At 40.8% G+C, this 22,821-nt stretch overlaps 1 protein-coding gene across 2 annotated transcripts in view; it reads left to right on the top strand.

Annotated features, from left to right (window-relative positions):
- TBX15 (T-box 15) overlaps positions 1-22,821 on the top strand; it is a 93,093-nt gene that overhangs the window by 3,698 nt on the left and 66,574 nt on the right. The window lies entirely within an intron of this gene.

Here is a 22,821-nt window from a genome sequence, read left to right as displayed (position 1 = left end):
GGAAAAGGACCTCAGCGGGCAAGGGGCACTCCGAGGAGTCCAGCCCCGCTCCCGAGCCTGGCACCTCCCGGGAGCCGCGGCGTATGGAGCAGCGCCGGGCCCGCGGCCCCAAGGCCGGCGGGACGGGGTTAGGGGAGAGGGAGCACAACGCTTCCCTCCTGGTGTCTGTATTTTTAATTTTAAACTCTTGTTTATTTATTTTTATTTAAAAGGAATCCAGTAGCTCGCAGCTATCATTTGGCACAAGCCAAGCCCTGGGTCTCCTCTTGTCCCCCCGGCCGTTTCTCTCCGGCCTAAAACGACGGTCCCGGAAACGCAGCCGCGGACCCGCGACGATCCCGAGGGTGGAAACGCGCTGGGCCCCGCTCCCCGAGCTGTCCCCGCGCCCTTCTCGCCGTCCCCACGCCCTGCTCCCCAGGGCCTTAACAAGGGACGGATCGAGCTGCCCCGCTCTCACAAGTATAGTGTGGGGAGAAAGCGAATTTTAGGTGATTTTCTGTTTGCTTTTAATGTTCGGATGGGGCAAAAAGGTCAAACGATTTCTTTGCACAACCCCTAAGAAAAAGAACAGAAATATCCTTCACACTTGCCAAGTCCTTCCCGCTGCACTTGGAACAGCAAACACCTTTTAAAATTTGTTTTTATTTCTTTTGCTATCCCTGAGCTATCAATAAGCATAAGTTGCCCAAAACTCAGAGTTTAAAAAAAAAAAAAAAACAAACAAAAAACCCCCAACCAAACCAACAAAACAAAACAAAAACAAAAGGAGGGGGAAAGAGAGACAGAGAGAAATAATTATTGATCGAGGTATTAAAAATATTTGCTGAAAATATTTGAAGTGTTTTTGAAGGGAGCTAAAGACTGTGAAGACCTCGTCCCTCTATGCTCTCAAGGAGCCGCATTTCAATTTGCTTTTAACAGCAGCCGCCTTCCCCGGTGCGGATCCTAAGGAGAAGTAGGTAAAATCTGCTGCCAGGGTCGTCTCTCTCAGCGGAGGGATGAGCATAAAGTAGAGGGGACAGCAGAGATCAACCAGTCAAAAAATAGTTTACGGTTTCAGAGGCTTCCCGGTTCAAAAGAATAAATACGCGACCAAAGACAAAAATCTGCTTTCTGATAACAGAGAGTATCAGTGCATCAGTCTTCTTTTTTATTTCAGAATGATTTTTCTTTTTTTTTAGAACCGTTTTTCATAAATTTTTAGCCACAATGGTATATATTTTTGTGCGGTCTAAATGTTTAATTTGCCCATTTCTCCGTGAATTCGAATTGGAAAATGGAAAAACTTTTCCTGCGCCAGATTGGAGAGCGGGAGAGAATGGCTGCTAATGCCTGAAACCTCAGAAAGTAAACGTGATGTTTTTCATAAAGCAAAGGAAATCAAGAACAGTTTGAGAAATCATTTTTAGGAGGTTGATAGACTTTAAATAAAGTCCGCGACTGTAATTTGCACAGTCACTTCATTAAACCTAATTCCTCCGCGGCGTACTTTTGCTGCTGGGTGAAAATTGATTAGCGGCTCCATAATGACCACCAAATTCCATCTTTACAAGACCTAATTAAGAACAAACTTTACACCTAACGTATTTTAAACTTGCCAAATCTCCAGCGATATAGAAAAAAAAAAATAGAAAAGGGAATTTTTATGGCGTCCCAAAGGTTCAACACTCAAAGCCGCTGCCCCCGAGTAGCGACGGGCTGTTCCTTCTGCTGGCAGTGTTGCTGGTACGGGGGTGCTTGCGGAGAGGCCGCAAGTAGTGCAGCACGCGCTGGGAAATTATGCCTGGATTATCGTGGGATAACATAAATCGGTCTAGCCCCATTTATCGATCTTTTTGCTTAAATTGCCTCCATTTCAGCGCGGGAGGGTCTGAAAACCATTCACCGCGGGGAACTAAACGCGGCCGCCAGTAGAGTAAGGCTTCGCTCTCCTTTTCCCAGATCTTTTCCGTGCAGGCGGGTATGAAGATTTCTCTCCCACTCGCGGGACACGGGGTGGGGGGGGAGGCGGAGGGGCTGCCCCGCTTCACTGCCGGCTTCGGTGCGAATCTGTGCTGGTCGTGCACAAACTCAGCCCTCGGGAGTGCCTGGGAGACAGCGTTTCTTGTTTCCCCGTTTCGGGGGAAACCCTGACCCCTTACGTGCCATCTTACAGCCTTGGCCAAACTCTTCCGTGATGATATTGGCGAGACTGTGTCTCTCCGAGAGACTTTCCCACCCTCCGGTGCCCCATCTTCCTGGGAGAAGCGAGGTGGCAGGCTGGGAGGTGGCGGGTCGGGGTGTGGCGTGGGCAAAAGTGAGAAAAGCAAGCAGATAAATCCCCCAGGTTTGTAAAAAAATATCTCCCGAGCATCCGAGTTATTTATGTCTCAGCCATGAATCTCGCCACCAGAGTTAATGTGCTTTTTTTACGAGACTCATTTAAAAGGGGGATAAATCTGGATTTTAATCACGTGCGGGTTCAATCACGAAGTTGTGAAAAGGAATTCGGGATTACAGAGGCTCCCTCCCCCGCTGCTCCGCCGCCCACGGCCGCGCTCCCGCATCCTCCCCCGGCACTCAGTTCTCGCCACCGAGAGGCCAAAGGAGGAGGAGGAGGAGGAGGAGGGTGGCGGGACGCCCCTCCGTCCCCTTGGCAGGTTCGGTTTCAGAGGGCAGCAAAACAATGGGCTCGGATATCTTCTGGGTATTTATAGATTTAACCTGAACAGCGGAAAGGTCACGGGGGCCCCAGGCGTTGCCTCCCTTGATGTATATATTGTTTACCGTCGTTTACGGCGGTGGCATTCGTCGGCCCGTCCCTTTGCCACCCCAAGGGCGCAGGGACAGACCGAGGCAGAGCAGAGCGCGCAAGACTTCTTTATTTTTTTGGAGTGGGTGGGTGGAACGTGTCTCCGTGGACGCGTTTTCCTTCACAGAAACACGGCTGCTCCTTCAGGCGGTCAGGGTCTCTTCACGGCGAGACGGGCACAGGCGCTTCAGAGTCAGAACAAAACGGTCCGACGGCTAAATATATAGACTTTTTCGGCTTTGGGGCCGTCCTTTTCCTTACAAAGAAGCACACAAGCGATTTCGTAAACGAATTTTACTGCCAGTGCAGTCCTTGTACCACACGCCCATCCCATCGGTATTCTTGGTTGCATATATTAGAAGTGCACCTATCAGTTAAAAAGCCCCCCAAACCACCTGGAAACAAACAAATAACCCCCAAACAACAAATTAAACAAAAGAAAACAAGGCATTGTTGCGAGTTTAATTATTCGCTCCCTATGTTTATCTGAATCTACACTGGCGAGCTACTGCGAGCCTCTGCAAAGAGAGAAGAAACACGGCACACATTTTAAGATCCACAATGTGTTTATTATATATGCTTATCCGTAAGATTAAGATCCGGGAGTTTGACAAAGCCTTCGGTGGCTGACGAGAGTAAAACCTTCAGCTCTTTTAGGGCGGCTTGTTGTTCTCCTGTGTCTCCCGGGAGGTTGCATCGATGTCCATCCCAACCCCGCTCCGCCACGGGGTTCCTGCTCCTCCTTGCCCACGGGCAAACCCCCTCCGCCGGCGGGGGTGCGGGAGCCATGCAGCCCGCCCACCCTCCGGAGAGGTACAGAGATTTTAAGAGCAGGAGAAAATGCCATTGACCCTTCCGCTTTCTTTTTTTTTTTAAATTATTTTTTAATAGCCTTGCTTCTGAATGCTCATATTGATGCATTCCGTTCTTTGAGCAGCGGCTGTTAAACCCGTGAAAAGGGAGTGACTTAATTCGGTTTCTCACTTCAGCCTTTGTTTGAGTGCTCCGTGGATGGGGCTAGGATTTCAAGAGCTGGCAGAGCACTTTTTCTCGTCTCTTCCCCGAGGTAGAGCACATTGGTGTACATCGTCCTTTGCATGGTCCTTGAGGCTCGCAGATGAGCAATGCTCTGTGACAACGAGATGTAAGGCAGAGAGTCAGCTTTGCCTTTGCTTTGGGACTGGGAGTTATTGGTGAGAAGTCTTTCTAACGAATTTGTGTGTGACTGGGATCGTATGAATTCATTCCACCTGCTGGATCATCAGTTTGCCTCTTTAAGATGGGGTACAGAGCTCAGATCCGTTGCTCCCTTGTGTACACGGTGGAAGGAAACGCAAAATCTGCCCCTCCTAATACTTCTGTTCCCCCCATACTTCAGCAGCAGAGCTAAAGCTCTCGTCTTTCCCAGAGGAGACAATTGCAAGAGGCAGATGGAGCTGTCCAGATGAGAGCCAGGAGAGCCGAGCCCTGTGGGGGCTCGGGAAATGGTTGTCTTAGTCAAGTTCATACAACTCTGACCTTGGAGCTGGAGGAGCCAGAGAGCGAGAAGGATTTGTCCCTGTGGTTATATCCGTCTTACTGAATTGGGGAACTCCTGCTGCTGGCTTTGTGAAACTCCTCCTGCAGAGAGGTGAATTACTCACGCTGTATTAAGAGGGCAGGTAATAGAATAATAGAGGCAAACCTCATAGAGCAGCAGCGCATTAGAAAAAGGGCAGCGTGTCAAACAACTTTTTCCTTTCTTTTATATGTATTTTAAATCTGCAGCATTTTTTACACAGGTTTATTCCATCTGCTGGTAAGGGGAAAGCTGCTGTTTCAAAAGGTGTTTCTTGTCTTTGACAAGAACTTTGGGAGAATCCAAAAAGCTTCTGTTACAAGCAAAAGTCAAGTAATTCCTTACGAACCATCAATCACTTCTCCCCCCTCCCATTTGGGACTGAGCGCTTATATCAAATATCAGCCCAGCTAGCCTCTCCTCAGGCAGAAGTGTCCTGCTTTATCCGTATCTGTCTTTAAGGAAAACTGATGCTTTTTTCAGATGGAAAAGTTGAAAGATCCCTTCCAAGAGCGCTGCATTCAGGAAAGAGCATTTGCATTGTTTTGCAACGCAGTCGGTGACATTTGTGTCACTTCTATTCACACAGATCACTGTTCCTATTGTCATCCGTTGGATTCCTGAATAAATCTTTGCTTCCCAGTCTTAGGTCTTCAAAGATCAAAACTTTTTTTTTTTCCCCCCAAAGTTTCTTTTTCCTGCCTTCTGATCTAGACTAATAAGGTTACAATAGTTTAAATAATGCACTAAAATCAGTCTGAGAGTATTGAAAATTTCCTGAATATATTGAGACAGGACCAGATGGCATTTACATTGTCCTTTTTGAAAAATTAGTAAAACCAATTCAAGTGTGAGTTAAATCACGCCAAGTGTCCATATTGAGATTGGTAGTTTACATTGGTGACGTAAAATCGAATTCAGTGAAAGAAACTTAGATTTTCTAAACCTGACAACGTTTCAGAGATCAACAGAGTTTCCCAGAGAGGCTGAGCGTGCTAGTGCCCGTTGATGGAGTTACAGGGTTTTATGCTAACTCTTAGTTCTCTGACATCCTCCTAAATAGCGCAACTACTCTGCAGTAATGGGATGGGACGTTCTGTTTGAATCCTGACAGAAAAGGCATCGTGGGTATACAAACATATGGGCAGTGTCTGTCAGCCTGGGAGCTGTGTGGCTCCATTTGGAAGAGCAGCAGTGGGCACCTGGGTATAGGGAAAATGCAGGCAAGAAAATGCAGAATCTTCCCAGTTCTCCAGTTCCTAATACTGTCCAGAGCAGCTCTGTGCAGCAGGGCATTGAAAGATTTTGCTTCTATAGCTTTTTATTTGAACTACAGTTTCCTCAGGTAGAGAGTACTGTGCAGCAGTGCTGAGACATTTTTGTTTCCAGAGAGGAAAAAACCCCAAAGGTGCAGCTCTCGGCTGCTTGTTTCCAATACAGCTGAAAACAGGTTACGATTGCAACCTTTACACCTGCGAAACATCTGCTGTCTCAAAATACAACCCCCTTGTATTTCCTGTGTTAAAAGCTGTAGTGTGCTCTGGTGAGAAGTGCTAGGGAACGACATAGTGGTATGGTAAAATGAAATTGAAATATCTTCGAAAGCAGATTGAGAATTTTTAAAACTGAGAAGAAATGTGTGCCAATTGAAATTCTAGTAGCAATTTGCATCCTGGAGGCATCTTTTAATTGCATATTCTTCAAGGTCAGGAAACAATGAATCAGTAAATCAATCCAAGAAGTGATAAAAGCACTTGTTACAATAATATTTACAATCATATTTTCATATACCCTTTGCCTAATTGAGCTATTGATCTGAGAGTATTGGGAAGATGGTAATAGGACTGTCTGAGTCAGACCCCTGTGACAGTGGCTTGTCCAAGGTTTGCTGGGTGTTCACAAATGCAGCCTTGCAGCTGTCAGAGGGAAGGATTCACCCAGCAAGTGGCTTAGGCCAGCACATTCTGATTCACAGCAAAGGAGGAAGTCCAAGGAGGATTTTCATTTTGGGACTCAGCAGAAAAAAGAGTGAAGATGGTGAGGATTCGCTTAGATTTAGCTCAGCAAAAGCTTTTTTTTTTTTTCTTTAAATTTTATGGAGAATCAGGAAAACTTAGGGTTTGGCCAGTCTTTCAGAATTTATTTTTATATCATCAAGCTACCTAATGTTTTTAAGTTGTGCAACCATTTTAGAACTAGATCCCAAGCCTCCTTGTTTCAATTAATGAAAAGGTAGTTCTAAAATAAATCATAGAAGGATTTATCAAATAAAGAATAAGGCATTTTTATTTATATAATACTCAAATCAAGCATTTGGACACTCAAAACTGCTTCCCTTTTTTTTTTTTTTCTAGAAGTTAAAGATCTTTGGCAAATTCTGCAGGATTTAATGAAGTTTTCATTTCTCCTAAGCTGGATTTTCTTGGTTAATTTGATATATATATACTTAGAAAAAAGTTTGGCTAAACTCTTGCATGATAGAACTGAGACCCTGTCATAGTAGGTGGCTTCACTTCACTATCACTGCACCTGTTCATTCTTCTCAAAGCTTTTGCTTTTTGGGAAAGAAATCTTCCAGTATTGTTAAATGGACATTTTCAACTATGTCCACATGTGTAGTTCTTGGAAAGGAGCTTGGGAAGAAGTTACTGCCAACCACCTTTAAAAGAACCAATTTAGAGTTTCTAAAGAGTACTTAACCAACTGGTTAAAAGCTGACACAAATCATATTAATAATCAGCACATATATATGAATGCAGCCACAGCAAAAATTGTTTTAAAATCAGTGGGCCAGGGCACACAGAATAGCTATGAATGACTTACAGTTCTTTGACTTCACTCAGGGGCTGGATGCACTCTTGGCTAACATTGATATTTTTCCATGACCAATGAATTAACAAACCCGAGCTTCAGCTTTTAGGAGCTTCAGGAAATAGAGAACTCCCTGATCAGAAATCTCCTCCAAAACCGAGGAGAAAATTGAAGACACCAGAGTGACTTTGCTTTTAATAAGAGTGAAGAACTGTGCATCATAGACTTTTTAGAAGCTGCACTAGTAATAGCAGTATCCCTAAATAAGATAGCAGAAGTGCTGCTCTCTTGTGATCTGTGTGAATGCCTATGCAGAGAAAATAATTCCAATGAGAACATTTTATAACATTTAGAAATGTATGGTGCATATGATGTGTAGGTTAGGGAGGCTTTAAAAATAGAATCTTCTTGGTTTACCCCTGAAATGCCTGTAGATCAGTTCTGTAATTCTGAGTTTGCTGAGGAAGATGGGACCTTGGGAAGACATGGAGAGATTCACAGATAGACTGGTTTTTTTCCACCTGATTGTTGCACTGGATTTTCTTCAGCCCTGCTCTAAGGATCCTATTAAAAGCCCAGTTATTAAATGTTCATAGGTGTTATTATAATCACATTTAATAACTTTTACAAGAACTGCATTCTTTGATAAAGAAATTATCCTGGTTCTGCCCTGTCAGCACCCTCTTCAAGTTTTGCACTTTGCACAGAAAAAATGCAAATGAATTTTAATTGTACTTTAAGCAGCCTTTCTCACCAGGGTGAAAAAATAGCAGAAGAAGCCCTGTTGAGTATTCCCTTACACCCTCTCAGACTTAATGGAAACTCTCCCACTGGCTTTTTAAGAAAGCAAACTTCAGCCTTGAGCTTGCGCTGGACTCCACTGCTGCCTTACCTTGTATTTAAATACCATGCAAGAACTGGGATTGGCAATACCAAATTTTTAGTTGATGTATCCTAGTGTGAAGGCTGTGTGGAAGCACACTGCTGAAAGAGGGCCTGATTCTTTGACATGCCAACTATCTGCACTTCAAAGGACTATATAGTGCTGATTTTCAAGGGTGCAACTTCTGTGACCTTATTTTCAGTGGTGTTAAGAACGTGTAATCCCCATGGAGAGCTTAACCTCTCCCTTGATTTCTGCTCTGAGATACCCTAAACAGGCTGTGATAGCCTGGAAGCAGCCTCCTCCTCAGCACAACAGTTGGGACTGGAATAATTTTGAGTTATGTAGGGGGAATCCTTTGTCATTTGCTGGAATATCATGTCAGTCTGTATGAGTTAAATAATCGTGACAGGGAGAGTAATACCTGGGCGATCATTTGATGTCATAGCTGGATCATGTTTGCTCTTCAGATTTAGTGCAAATGCCTGATAGTGTGAAAACAATCAGGTTGGATCAGATGCAGGTTTCTGGATTATGCCTGTCTTTGCTATTTCTAAGTGCTCCTGCCATTGAATTGTGTAATACAATTATACAGAGCTCCATACAAGGCAATAAGGCTGTTATTTTTACACAGAGAAGTTATTTTTTTGCTTCATAAAGCTTAACCTTTTTATTCCAGAAGGTTGTAGCAAGCTATAAAAGTATAGAATTCAGCACATGACTGTGGGTGCCTAATGGTTTTTATTTTGCTTCAGAATTTAAAAGATAAACAGAAGATTTATTATTGTAGGATTTGGGGGTTTCCTGTGCCAAGCTCTTTGGAGCAAATAAAAAAAAGTCTTCATTTACCATCAAAAAAGCCTAGCAAAGTCTCCATCTGCCTAGTGGCAAGCCAGTCACATTATTCACTTCAGTGCTGGGGAGTGTTAGCCACATAAACTGTAACATCACAGTGCTGTTATGCAGGTCCCTGCGATGCTGATGGAGCGGCAGAAAGCCCACACTGCCCCATTAGAGACTGCTTGGATTATTCTGTACAGTGTAATTCTGTTTACTCCCTAACTCAGGAAATTGTGCCTGAGCTGGGGAAAGGGAGGGCAGCTGTGGAAGTGCCTAGCAGTGTGCCGTTCCAGAAATGGACAATAATTAATAGCTTTTGTGAAAATACAACCGTATAATGCAACTGCAGGAAAAAAAAAACCAACCTCAGTCTGCTTCTCAGAATGAAAGATTTGATTGTGAATTGGCTGGTTACTAAGAGCCTTTCAAGACTGTTTGCTCGAGTTACATTAAGGTGCTGAGCATCATTTATCCTGGGAATGCTGGAATAATTGATTTAGAAAAAACGAAACGAGGTTGGACTGAGCCCATACAGGGCACATAAGAAAGTAATCCACTATGGTTACAGCCTTCCTCAGAGGAGCAGTTCAGCCCCAAAGGGGGATGGAAAATGTCTGGGGCGTTTTTTGCCTCTGTTCTTTTGGGATGTCAGACGCCCTCCTCCTGGTTGTGCTCTCAGACACCTGCAGGACTGGAATGTCCAGAGGCTTTTGTAGGTGCTGACTTGTCCTTGGGCTGAGAAGTGATCGAAAAAGAGCAAATCAAGAGTAATTGTGCTGTAGCTTAGCTGGATGAGGACTGGGTGTCCTGTATCCTTCTGAGGGGCTCACTTGGCTGGGACAAGGGATGCAATGCATCAGGGAATGAACGGAGTCACTGCTTTGTTCACGTTGAGTCACATGTGTACATTATCCTCCTGGGAATGAAATGATGGTGAAATCAGGAAGAGAAGAGTTGTGGCAAAGTGGCACAGGACTAGCGGCAAAGGAGTAGAAAACCAGAAAACTGATAGAAAACCAGAGAGAGGGATCGCTGTTGGGAAGGAAGAGGAGAATGAGGTGGGAAAGGGAGAGGTTCAGGGCTTCATTTCCTACCCACTGGCTGCTCTCAGCATGAGAAGAAATTAGAAACTATTTTCAGACTTTCTCCCTGCATCTGGGTACCTTCCTGTGTTGTTCTTTTTTTTTTTTTTGAATAATGAATAGCGCGGTTCCTATACATGAAATACACTGTTCAAAATAGTTTCCAAAGACAACTTAGGACACTATATGAGTAAATGTAATAATTTGTTTTTGTTTAGACATGTAAGAGAGAGGAAAGGGAAAACCTCTCAATTGAGCAGAAGTTTTCATGAAAAAGAGCAGGGTTTCTTCCCATGGTCTTTGTTCTCTGTGGTTTAATGCAAAAAAAGTTAGGAATTTCAGGAAAAATTATAAAGACCATTCTAGAGGAAATATTTTCTCTTATAGTGAGCTCCACAGGATTTTTTAGAATAATATTTAAAATCCTGTTTGCAACTTTTGCTACTTTATTCAGGTCTTCGGCTTTTTTATAGTCACAGTAATAGATGTTACACATGGAGTTCAATCTACTTTACTGTGCAGTTGCATTGGCTGAACATTATGGATTTTCATTGAATATAAACATCATATATTTCAGTGCTTTATAGTATTAATATTTAAATTGTTGGTATACAGAAGTCTTTTACGTGGCAGAGAGACTATGTTAGACATTATTGCAGTGAGTGTAGTTATTTATTCTATAGGTATACCTAGAGGTAATTCCTAATTGCTAATTAAATTATGTATAGCACATTTCTTACTGTTAAGGACATAATTAAACTCAATTTATAATAATCAAGTACTTCAGGTAATTCAGTCTCTCCCCTCTACTCAAAATTTGTACTTTTTACATTGTTTATTTGTGTGTTTTTCCTGGGGGCATGGTTGGAAGGGAGAGGGACCAGCTTTTCTGCACAACAGCAAAAGTTTTTTGAAATGTCTTTCTGGCTAGGACCCATGAACTTAAATGAAGAATTAAAAATAGTAGCAATGGTTTCTTGTTACAATTATTTGCAGTATAGTGAAAGTATGTATTTGTGAACCGACCCTCAATCATTCTACTTGTGAATATTCAAAGAATTTACTGAGAATTCATGAAGATGCTTGACAGCCATGAATTAAAATATAAATAATTACATCTCAGATAGTTGCTATTTACTGTACCATTTACAATGATGTTTGCTATGCAGACAAGTGGGAAGAAAAAGCTTATTATTATGGTCATTTAATGAAGTGTATACTACTTACTTTGCATTTTTCCCCTGAAAAATAAACATTTCTTTTTTAATCTTAACCCCCCCCCCGCCCATTTCTGCTTCCTTTTTTTTTTATTCCACAGTCAGAGTTGTATTATTTTTGACTTTTCTCCTGTAAGTCAGGGTGTTTGTCCAACTCTGTTTCTAAAGCAGGAGGTGATTCATTGTTAGCACTTGGGCCATCGCACGTACTTCGACTGGTGACTCTTGGTGACAGCCCAGTGCTGTCCTTTGCTCACATTTAACAGTACAGCAGAGCACCAATTCACATCCAGGGCTTCAGGACATTGCAGCTGTACAAAGGTAATATTTTGAAGGTGTTGCTGGTCAGCCACCCTCCTTTCATAAGACAACATTCACACCAAGTGTTTACACTGTGGCTAAATTTTTTCCCATGTACATACTAAGATGTGAACTTCGTTGCAAATGCCAGAATTGCCCCTTTGAGTACAGCAAGTCAAATGCTCCTAACTCTTCCCTGATATCTCCATCATAGGGGAAACAGGCACTTCAACCAGGCTTTGTCATTATTTTACTTCTGGTCTGAATCTGACATAATTTAATAATAAATTCAAAAGAACGGTTGATGATATTAGAGTAGGAAATCAAAATTCAGTACAGGGGAAACCCTAAATGAAGAATGAAGAAATAATAAAAGTAGAGTTTTGTGAAATAGAGCAGAGGTCTAGAGGGTTTTTTTTTCAGTGCACAGTGAATTACAGGTGAGATGTCCATTTTAAAAAGGGATATTTTATTGGAAAAAAAAAATCAGAAATTCCTGAGCTGTATTTCCTCTTTATCTAAGATATTGTGAAAACCCCCCTTTACTCTTGTATGTCTTAACAACAAAGAAGAGACTAGAAAGCAGTAATTTCTTATTTGTAAGGGCAGAGGAATCTGAAGCCGGAGGCCTAGTTTGCAGAGTTTGTATAGCAATTAAACACATCAGGATTTCCAGTTCAAATTGTTGGCTCAAAATACATCTTGGTTTAATAAGAAAAGCACGGGAATAAGTCAGTGATTGGGTCCCTTGCACAAGGGATTTGCCAAATTGGAGATCTAACATTTTCATTTTCTTAAATTACATTTTGACTATCCTGACACAGATAAAAAAGGTTACTTTTTTATGAGGACATGACTTCAAAAGATATTTTTAAATATTTGGGCCTTTTGTTTTTCTTCAGAAGAGTCTTTAGATACTTATTTGGGGCCAAATTCAGCAAGCAACTGAGAACTCTAACCCATCCTTTTACTGTATTTAAACAAAAGCATAACAGTGATGATGACTTATACCAAATATTTAATATTCCCCATTTTTAGAGAATGTCGTTCTCCCTCTCTTTTTTTGCTTTTGTTCTAGAATTTCTTTTGTTTAAGAACTTAGGATTTTTTTTCAGTGAAGATATTCCTGCTACTCTTACCAGCTCAGAAAAAGTGAGTGTTTAATATGGGACACAGTTTAAAACCCATTTTACTTGCTATATACTTTCTCCACATCATGTGCATGTATAAGACTCTCCCTCTCTAGATGGATCTATAATATGTACGTGTATATATTATATATAATTTAGATCACTGTTTTATGTAGATATTATATATTCCATATAATACTAGTATTTTTGATATGATTTTAGTATAACAATGTAGTATAATCTTTTTCTAGAGACACTAAAACACCGTATTTAAACATTTCACATATTTTAGGTATTTTAGAAATACCAGTCTTCTCTGTTCCTATTTTGTGCTCATATTTTTTTTGTGGTGACAAGTGTTAGATACTAGTGTTGCATTTGATGGCTAAAAATAAGAGAATCATGCTCTGCAAGAGGTTTCATGCTTTTGGTAGTGAAAGCTACTTTCATTTTACAGTCGAATTTTCACACCTGTTTTTGTATGGAACAGGAAAAAAAAGGCCTTGCTTTTTAATGGGAGAATCATTGTTTTATGTATAGATTTGTCCAACTAAGGTTGCAGCAAGTAGCTAATGTTCAGGACTTGAAGGTAGAAATGTCTGCTGTCTTTGGTGACAATCACTCAACAAGAGCATTCTCCTTTATCCAGCACATATATCTGTGGCAGCATGGGTTTCCCTCCAGGCAAAAGTGGATGTGAAATCTTCTTTTAAAGAGCAATTGAAAAAGTTCGCGGTGTTAAACATAAGTGCAAAAAACTCTTTTAATGAAAGACAGATTGCAAGCGTTTGCCTGAGATTATCACTCTGCTAAACTGAAGCAGAGCAGCCGAAATTCCTGCATCATTTACATCCCCTGAGCCAGGCGAGGGCAAAAGCTGGAGTGAAAATATTTGATAATGTGCGAGCAAACAGCTGTGAGGAAGAAAAAGCTGCACTTCCAGTCACTGAATCTCTTGGCAAAAGAAAATAACAGTTTAGTCAATGCCAAATGGAGCAAACCCTGGGCTGTGCCATGCCATAAATCCTTAAAGGGACGCTCTCTACTTGGATTTTAAAAAAAAAGATCAGTCCTGATGTCCTCCAGTTTCTTCTCCTTTTAAATGCTCTGGCTGGCACTTAAAAGCATATAAAACTTTAATTTCTGTTCATGAGATCTTTCCCTTTTTATGTTTGCAAAGGTGGTTTCTGTTAGCCTGTTTCCTCCTTGCTATCTGAGGCCCTGATCCTGCCAAAACGTATTCATATCCTTTATTGCAGTGAGCCTCCCATCCAAATCCCTCCCAGCAGGAAAGGTGAGCTCACATTTATGTGTTTGTAGGAGCAGCGCCTAATTGTAAGGGAAATGGAAACTGCACAGAGTTCTGTCTGTGGCACAAAATAAACAATAGAGAATATGGAGTAAAGTATATTTCTTTAATACTTCAATTATAGACACGCTAGAAGCGATGTGTAACTTTAGTAAGGGACAGTCCCTTCAGAGAGGAATGTAATTTTTCATCTCATAAGTATATAGTTTTAAGCAGAAATAGCTATTAAAATAGTAGATATTCAAATTATTTCAGTTGTGATGTGAGGAATCAGGTTCTTTATTTTCATCCTGTATTTTCATTTCAATGTAAAACTCTCAAGTCCTTTTGTTGCTTGCCATGGAACTGCAGTGGGACTTTGATTTTATTTCCTTCATGCATGATCTTGTTTTGCACATTTAGCAGTTCTGATGCTGGAACTTTAGGTAAGTCCATTCAGAAATTGCAGTATTTATTAAACCACCTTGTATGGTGTCAACAGAAGACAGGATGTTGAACAAAAATAAATTGTGGCCCCTTATATGCCCTTATTCAGAAAAATAGTCTCACTGAAGTCTCACTGGGAGCTGGAAAATACATCAGATGCAATTTAGGGCTTTACATGAACTTAAAAGCCTAAACTGCGTTCGAAAATGCGCAGGGGGAAAAAAAGTGTGCTGAAATTATTTCCATGCCTTCAAAGGTCTATCGAGTTTTAAAGTATGGTATTGGTGTGCATGACCATAATTGAAAAATCTAGTCTAGCCATAACAGGCTACCTTTACCTTGTGCTAGAGGTGGTTGAGATAGACTGCAAACCTGCTGTCATCTTACAGAGCTTGGTAAAGCACAAACAGATGTCAGACCAACCGTGAAGAATGGGAATGATAGAGCACTGAGCAGTTAGGTGAGAAATTATCTTTCTTTCTTTCTTTTTTTCTGGCTAACAACCTGTGGTAAAAGTTGGGCAAAGGTGTTTTGCTATTACTCAGTTTTTGGACTTCAGTTGTAGGAAAGTTATGTAGAAGAGAGGCAATCTTTAGTTCTCGTTCTGTCTTCTTGCACACTGGTGCAGCTGTTTTACAGAAAGTTGTTTGCAGACCACAGGTGAGATGTCATTATTTAGATCTTGTAAAATAAAATATGAACGAGCACATACCAGCACTTCAGGAAGGTTTTATAAGCATTTTCCACCCCAAAAGTCTAGTTTTGCTCTTCCTCTGGGCCCTGAACTCTTGATGACTTAAAGGGTATTTCTGCGAAAGAAACAAGGCTCTTGCAAGCAGCTGGACAAATGATTTGCATCATGTTCTGATGTCACCAGATATGTTAGTTCTTCCTGCCCCTTCCCCAATGACTGTATCCTGTTGTTTACCAACATTTTCAGCTCCCCATACACTTCCCTGAATATCTCATAGCATCCCGGGTGCAGGAGAATGTTTTCTCCACTTGGTTCCTGTCTGAGGATGTTCTGCTGGGCTCAGCACATAGAGCAAGTAGTCAAGAGAGCCTCTTCAGTGAAGGTGCTAATTTGTTTTTGATTTTCACAAAAAGTGTAGAAATGTAATTCATTTGACACTGTTATCCTTCTGTCAAAGTTGTTAGAAGCTGACCAGTAAGTCAGTTTGGATCAGTGGGTGAGAATATTAAGGGAAAAAGGAAAATTTACCAACTGATGGCCTTCTGTGAGGCTTATTTCCTAAGAAATACAGCTAAAATGTTTGATATACAGACAGGCAATCTATCCCATTACTTTTATAACCCAATGTTCAAAAGTGATGCTTTAGGCTAGAGTTATTTTCTGTGCTTATGAAAAGATGATGAAAAAACGATGTTCCACACTTTCACACATTTTTTGTCATTAGTATAGCTTCATTCTTCAACTTTCAGATCTGAGTGCCACTTCAGAAAACAAACCCAACTGCATAAAGCTTATGCACATGCTGTTAAAGCGCACTGATTCTCTGCGCCCCTTTGTTACTCACATAGGTCTTTTAAACAGCATTTCCTCTCCTTTCCCAAAATACATATAAGGAGGTAGCTAACAAAAATCAGTATATCACCATTAGCAAACAAATTAGAACCTGAAGGTATAAACAGAACATTAAACCTCAAACCTGCTGGTTTAGAGACTGCAGATTCACAGAGATGTCCACAGGGTGGTTTGCAGGCCTGTTAGGCACCTTGGTTTAAAGGATATTGCACTTCCTTCTTCCAGAAGGAGATCAGAGTTGCTGCACATTCAACTCATGTACTGTAACATTACCTTAATTCTGACTGTGACAAACAACCCAGGAACATTTCATTGCTGCACCCCAGCTACTGCCCCTTCTCTTGGACTCTGTTAGAAGCTCTGACAACTCAGAATGAAATGTTATCCCTTATTTGGTAAACGGTAACATTTTAAAATGGTAATTAATACAAAATTAACCTTTCATATTTTTTTAAAATGGTTTGACATAAATAGTTACACCCTCTGAGTAAAGATTTCCCTGTTAGGGAACGCAGATTAAGAACCCATTTACCACATAAGACTAATTTAAACCTCATATTGATAGTTTAGTATAGGTTGTTGGCTCTTGTGTGAAACACTGGATATGAATTTCATCAGAATATTTATAGATACAACATTCCTCCTTTGTATCACCATCTGCTCACCACCTCTGATTCTCTAGCTGAGCTTCAGGGTCTGTACCAATGTCAGCGGAAGCTTTAAAATCTGCCATTAAAATAGAAACAACAGCAGAGATCTGCTGTTAAAATAATAGCAACAACATCCCTCTGTGGGATGCTGGGGAACACACAACTATGGACAGGCCTGATCCAGAATTCCTTTCCTGCCCTGGGAGCTCTTTTGGGGGGTAAAAATAAGAAAAGAAAGAATGCACAGGCTGAGTCCGTTTGTGTACAGATAGATGGAAATGTGGAACTACTTTCTCCCATTGTCCTTCTAGTTGAACACTGGGGAGAGATTGGAACAATGCATGGAAATGCCAAGGAGGGAATGTAAAGAGATGCTCAGCAGATGAATTCAATATAAACAGCTAAACCCACTGATAATGTTAATTTATACATTTTCCAAATGACTCTCCATGTCATTGTGACTAGGCCAACTTCTACACATATTGCAGTTAACAGCAGCAGGTTTACAATTAATAGCAGCAGGATTACAATTAATAGCAGGAGTCCTTATACTGGATAGTAGTGGGACTGGACTTAGGGGTCATGTATGAAACACCCTGAAAACACACACAAGCAGAGCTGTGAGCAAGAAAACAATATGTGAAAATGAAAGTAGTGAATAAACATAAGCTTTGCTGTCGGGCAAATTTTTAGTTGATTGTAAGGGAAAACCACTGAGCAATGTCATCTGGTTTGGTCCATTAGTTGTTCTTTTTTTCAAAGAGTCTATGTGGCCATGGCATGGTTGAGACATTTTCCTGGTGAGCATCTCAGAAGACACACACGTCTAATGGATTCACAGCGCGTTCATCAGCGCAACTTCTCAGCACATCTTCACGTCCTAGACTAGCAGAACTGCAGACACCATGTAATTCCTGACAAAAAAATAACACTGTGGTGACTGGTATGAAAGAAAAAGATGATCACAGTGGTCAGTAGTATATCTCGAGAAGCTTTACTTTTCATATTTTGGCGCTGCTTTGATAAAAAAGTAGTCTGAAATGTGGCCTAATGAGTTTTTTTCTAACAGAGAGAAACTAAAGGCTTTAAAAATTGCCTTTTTCAACAGAAGAATAATTTAGGACTGACAAATTAAGCTAACCATAACAAAAGGATAAAAAAGGACAAATCCGCAAGACAGAAATTGCCTTTGGATGATTTCTTATCCAGAAAAGTGTGTGAGTACCATTTGCAATGGATGTCAACAGTGCAAAATCAGCGGGGGGTTCTAGGTTCTTGTAGTGGGATAGGACAAAGTGAATCTCTAGTGCAAAAAACCTGTGAATTCTCATCCTTCACTAAACAAAACTACTGTAATTAATTTACATGTAGAAGTAGAAGGAGGTTTGCTGATTTTGCTGCAATTACCTGCTGAAGAGCTAGGCAGAAAAATAATCCTGTGTCTTGTGGTGCAATCACTGTGAACTGTATCACTCACTGGAGGAAGCGTGAGGAATTTAGTCGGGAGGACGACCATGACTGTTATTAAGTATCAGCAGTATGTCAATGAAGTGACTATGCTGAATTTCTTAGTGATAATTGATAACTCATCAGAACAGCAGCATCGTTAAAAGTAAAGTGTTCAATCTCTAAAATACTCAAGATCCTGGTCAGCTATTGCAGGGTATAAATAGACACTTGTGGTTTCATGGCATAGGAAAAATACACACAGAATGAATTAACAAAGAGCAACACAAAATGTCAGCATGATAAACAGTCAATTAATGTTTCAACAATGTTGAAGCGTCGTGGGAATACAATCTTTGTACACAAATTAATTTCCTCTTATATTGTGTGGGATTTTTTGTCTTGCTTCCCTTGTGCATTCAGAGAGTGCTGTTGGTTAAGTGGAACATCAGATGAAGGTGTGAACTGCTTGTGTCTCTGCTGTCAGGGGGAAAAAAGCTGCTGCATTTTGTTTTAATCTAAACTGTGTGAGTCTGTCGGCAAGACTACGTGGAAATGAACAGGAGACCAAAACAGGAGGGCAAAATAAGAGATCTCCATGAGATAAGGGAACCCAATTTATTATTTTTAATGACAGGCATATGGAAGAGAGGCGTATACCACGGTAGTAACAAGAAACAGCCTACCATTTAATAACGGGAGAAGATAGCATTTATTTTTATGGCAGGTCAAGAGCCCAATCCACAAAACAGATGAAACTTTGCTTTCATGAGCTCAGCAGGCCAAACCCGTACCATGCAAGCCACAACTGCAGCTGAACTGGCCTTTGAAGTTAGTTGTATCTGCCTTTGCAGTATCAGGCACATGAAGCCCAAGAACGTTACAGGAAAAAAACCTTTAAAAAATTACTGTAAAGGGGAAGTAGCATAAAGAAAAAAGAAGTCAAAATCCACATTCCTGTGGGTATAAATCAGTTCCAGTGGCCTGAGTGAATTTTCCCTTGTTGATACTATATGACGCTGACCCAGAAAGACAGAAGTATGAATACAGTAGCCAGTTGGGCAGAACTCCAGTGAGATAAGCATTATCTGTGTAATCTGAGATAAATTCCTTTTACTTTTGTTCAATAAAGGTAAGAATTGCACAGTGCAAACCATGCAGAGGTCAGACTGGTCTGCACCTTTACCGTGTGCTAGTGACTGCCTGTCAGTAATCTACAAGGGCTTGAGGCGTGGGCTCAAGGCTTGAATTTGGTCTCACACATCCAGAGTCTTTTACTTCCTTGGTCTATTTCTCCTAGTCACTCTGGGTTTTGCAGAGAAGCAAATTGGGATGAAAAGCACGGAAGAAAGTCTCTGCCTAGAGGCACCTTTTCTGTCAGGGATGTATCTGCCTGAGTAGGAAGAAATAACAGTTTATTTGGGTATGTCAACCCTGCTCCTTCTTGCTTATTCCTGGTTGCTTTCAACTACTTTCTGTTCAGTTGATTTTTTACTATCTCTTCTCCAAGTATCCAGCTTCTCCCTTTTGTTTCAGAATCCTCTTTCTTTGCTTTTCCCTAGAAAACTCACCATGCTCATTCTCCTAGACTATCTTGTCTACAGAAATATTACTGCTGATAATTCTCCCCAGATGTTGTCTGGCACATGATCATGAGGCCAGGCCCTTCCGAATCTATTTACCTTCCATTAAATAAATAAAAAAAACCCCAAACCAAAATGAAAGACAATTTTCTGTTTAAAACCCAGTCCAAACAAAGCTAGAACATGCAGAAATTGCAAAATAAGATATTCAAGGTTCACCAAAGCATTAACACAATACAATTCACTTAATGGAAGTATTATGCCTGTTAACAAATTTAAAGAAAAGTAGTATGTGAATAGTGTATGTGCAATATGTAAATAATCAATATTACTGATAAAAAATATCATGACTAGGAATTTGGGCTTAGTCCCTGCTGAATTTCTGCCTTTTGTGTGAGTAAAGAATAGAACTTGGATTCAGATCTTCTGACTAATTTCTAGAAATGTGAACTGATGGGTTTCTCCATCTGGTGCCAAGGTGTCCCAGAATTAGCAAGCTTTAAGGAGGAAAGGAGAGGGAGGTTCAAGGATGAGACTTGATAACTTCCAGGTTTGATCATTCCACACGTAGGGTCTCACAGCAAGAGGGATATCCTCTCTTCCTTCTGCACTAAGTGAGCTCCATGTGAGGGACTGGCAGTGGGCAGCCCAGCAGATCCAAGGGGATGCTACGAGGACCAGGGTCAAGTCCACTGAGAACATTTCTGTCATCCCAGGTCCCTGGTGCAACACAGGATGACAGGAAAGCAGCTTGCATCTCAAGAGGTTCTCCAGGAGGAAAAGTCACTGCAGAACACACACTGAATTGCTACAGAGGCAGATACATAGGTAGAAATATTATTTTATTAAAGTTGGTTTTGATCAAATCACACCTGGAAGATGAGTATCTTATGTGTCCTCTCTCTCATTCCCAATGCTGAGGTATCTATTTCCCTTTAAAATTGCATTTGTTTTAGAAATTATTCCATTTTTCCTTGAGTTCATCCACATCTGTTGCTCCAAAGTGCGAAAAGGTCAGATGAAAGCTTTTATATGATTATTGCTGATTGCTGTTGCTGATAGAAGAGAGGACTTCTTGATCTATTACCACAAGGTTCTAAATGATATTTGATATCCACCTCCAAAAGGGTTAATGAATGACAGCTGTCATAATGCAAAGAGAAATATACATTGGATTGAATGAAGAATTCTTTGTTTTTAACCAACATGGCAAAGAGAGAAAGATGAAGGGAAAAGAGTATTTTCCTATTTATTTCAAGGAAGGCCAAGTAAAGAAGTGGCTTTAAATTCAGATTTTTTTCTTTCTTAATCTCTTTCTTATGCAGCACTCATCTCAGGAATTTTCTCACACCATTCTCATTCTGTATTAGCCTACAAATATGGCTTTTTCCTCAAGTAAAAAGCATCCTTCAGCCGAGTTTCTTATTTCAGCTGAGCTCTGTAACAATGTGCTACTCTTTCAGCCCCATAAGATTTCCCATTGTGGGAGGCCTTATTAGTATGGAACTGTTTGTTTTTGGCTCTGTCTGTTGCCAGATGAAATTAATGACAACAGCTTTTCAAGTCTTTAAAGTGCTGTCTGGTACACACACAAGTATGTGGTGAAATGGGAAAAGAATGTCAGGGAGTATATTCATTTTCACAATTTTTTTTTAGCCCATCTGAGAAAACTCTGTTCTTACTCCAGTTCTTAAGGTTTCTAAGGACTTGAGACATGCAGGTATTTAATTGAATCTTTAATCCACAGCAGTTTCTGAGACTTTTTTTTTTTGGAAATGAGGAAATCCAACACCTTCCTTTTCTCTTGTCTAACAATTTTTAGTGTAGATGCTGAGCTGTATGAGGGATCCTGTGCCCACTGTTTCCCAGAGATATTGCAGGTCCTGCCTCTGATCTGTCCCTCACTTGCTCAGTTTTGAGAATTCTGCTGAATTTCTCATGGCCAAAATGAACAGCTGCCAGCTGTCAGCAGGGCCTCATCAACTGTCTTCCTCTTGAAGACATTCAATCCAACAATCCACCAACAGGCGAGCTGTAGGACCTTTGCAGAGCCTGAGTGCCAGTCCTCGATGTATCTTCAAATTCATAGTGTTGCTGCCATGACTATAAGGCCCTGTCACTTAATTATTTCTACATCCAGGGACAAGAAGTCCAACCCATACAATTTTCAAGCTTTGAAATTACCTGGGGTTTCTTCTCAAAGAGAAACTACCATTTCATTGTGCATGATCTTGATAAATAAGTCTAAGGACACTATATTCGGTCATAAACCCATCTGTTCCTGCTGCCTTATTTACATTTAGAATTTCTATGATAGTACTCACTTCCTCCTTTGAAATGTGTTATCCAAGAATTCTCTGTGTATATATATATATAGTTATTTTTATTTTTATTTTGTGGTTCTGTGGGGAAGAAGCCCCTAAAGGAGTTTAAAAGTTGTTGGCTTTTGGCAAGATAAGCAATAAACAAAACCTTTTGGTTGCAAATCACCCAACATCTCTTCTCAGCATGTAGCCATATGTCCTTTTCTGTCCCTTTTGAAGGAACTGCCATATTATCCGCTTTTTCAAAAGCCTGCCCACCATCTTTGTTTTACATGATGCTTTGGTTTATGCATTTTTAGGTTGGTTCTGTTTAACAGACTTGCAGGAAATCCAGTTCTTCAATCCCTGTGGATTTATGAATATTTTAACAAAAGCTTTTAGCAACTTTCTGCTTATCTCCGACCGAAAGGGATTCACCAGGCCTTTCCTTCACTGATTCTTGACTTTTTAAGATGGAAAGCTTTACCAGTTCCTTCACCATTTATCCTTGCCTTTCAAGCAACCCACAGAGGTTTCTTATCCCAATGAGTTTACTGGCGTTTTTTTTAGATAACTCTGATAAGGGACGCATCAGTGCCTGAATATGCATCACATGGTTGACAACTGTAAGAGCAACCCCAACTTTAAGACCTTACCACCTCTTGAACATTACCAGCATCTAACAAGGTGATTAAATTACCTGCTTATCTGCAAATCCTGATCACTTTGCTCTTCCAAGGGCTGGATTAGTGAACTGACTACAATTTTCTCTTCCGTCCTGAATTTTATTAAAAATTCTTTTAAAAAAGGGAGGTCACATGAAAGAAGCTCGTTCCCGCATGGAGCAGTATGGAGTACGTACTCTTTCAAGTTACCATTTTAGAAGTCCTTGATCAGAATATATCTGCCATCTTCAAACACCAAGCTTTTAGGATGAAAAGGAGGT

Source organism: Corvus brachyrhynchos, unplaced genomic scaffold (assembly GCF_000691975.1).
Source record: "Corvus brachyrhynchos isolate BGI_N302 unplaced genomic scaffold, ASM69197v1 scaffold3, whole genome shotgun sequence".
Lineage (NCBI taxonomy): Eukaryota > Metazoa > Chordata > Aves > Passeriformes > Corvidae > Corvus > Corvus brachyrhynchos.
Note: the sequence above shows the minus strand (reverse complement) of the source record. Positions and strands in the feature narration are given on the sequence as shown.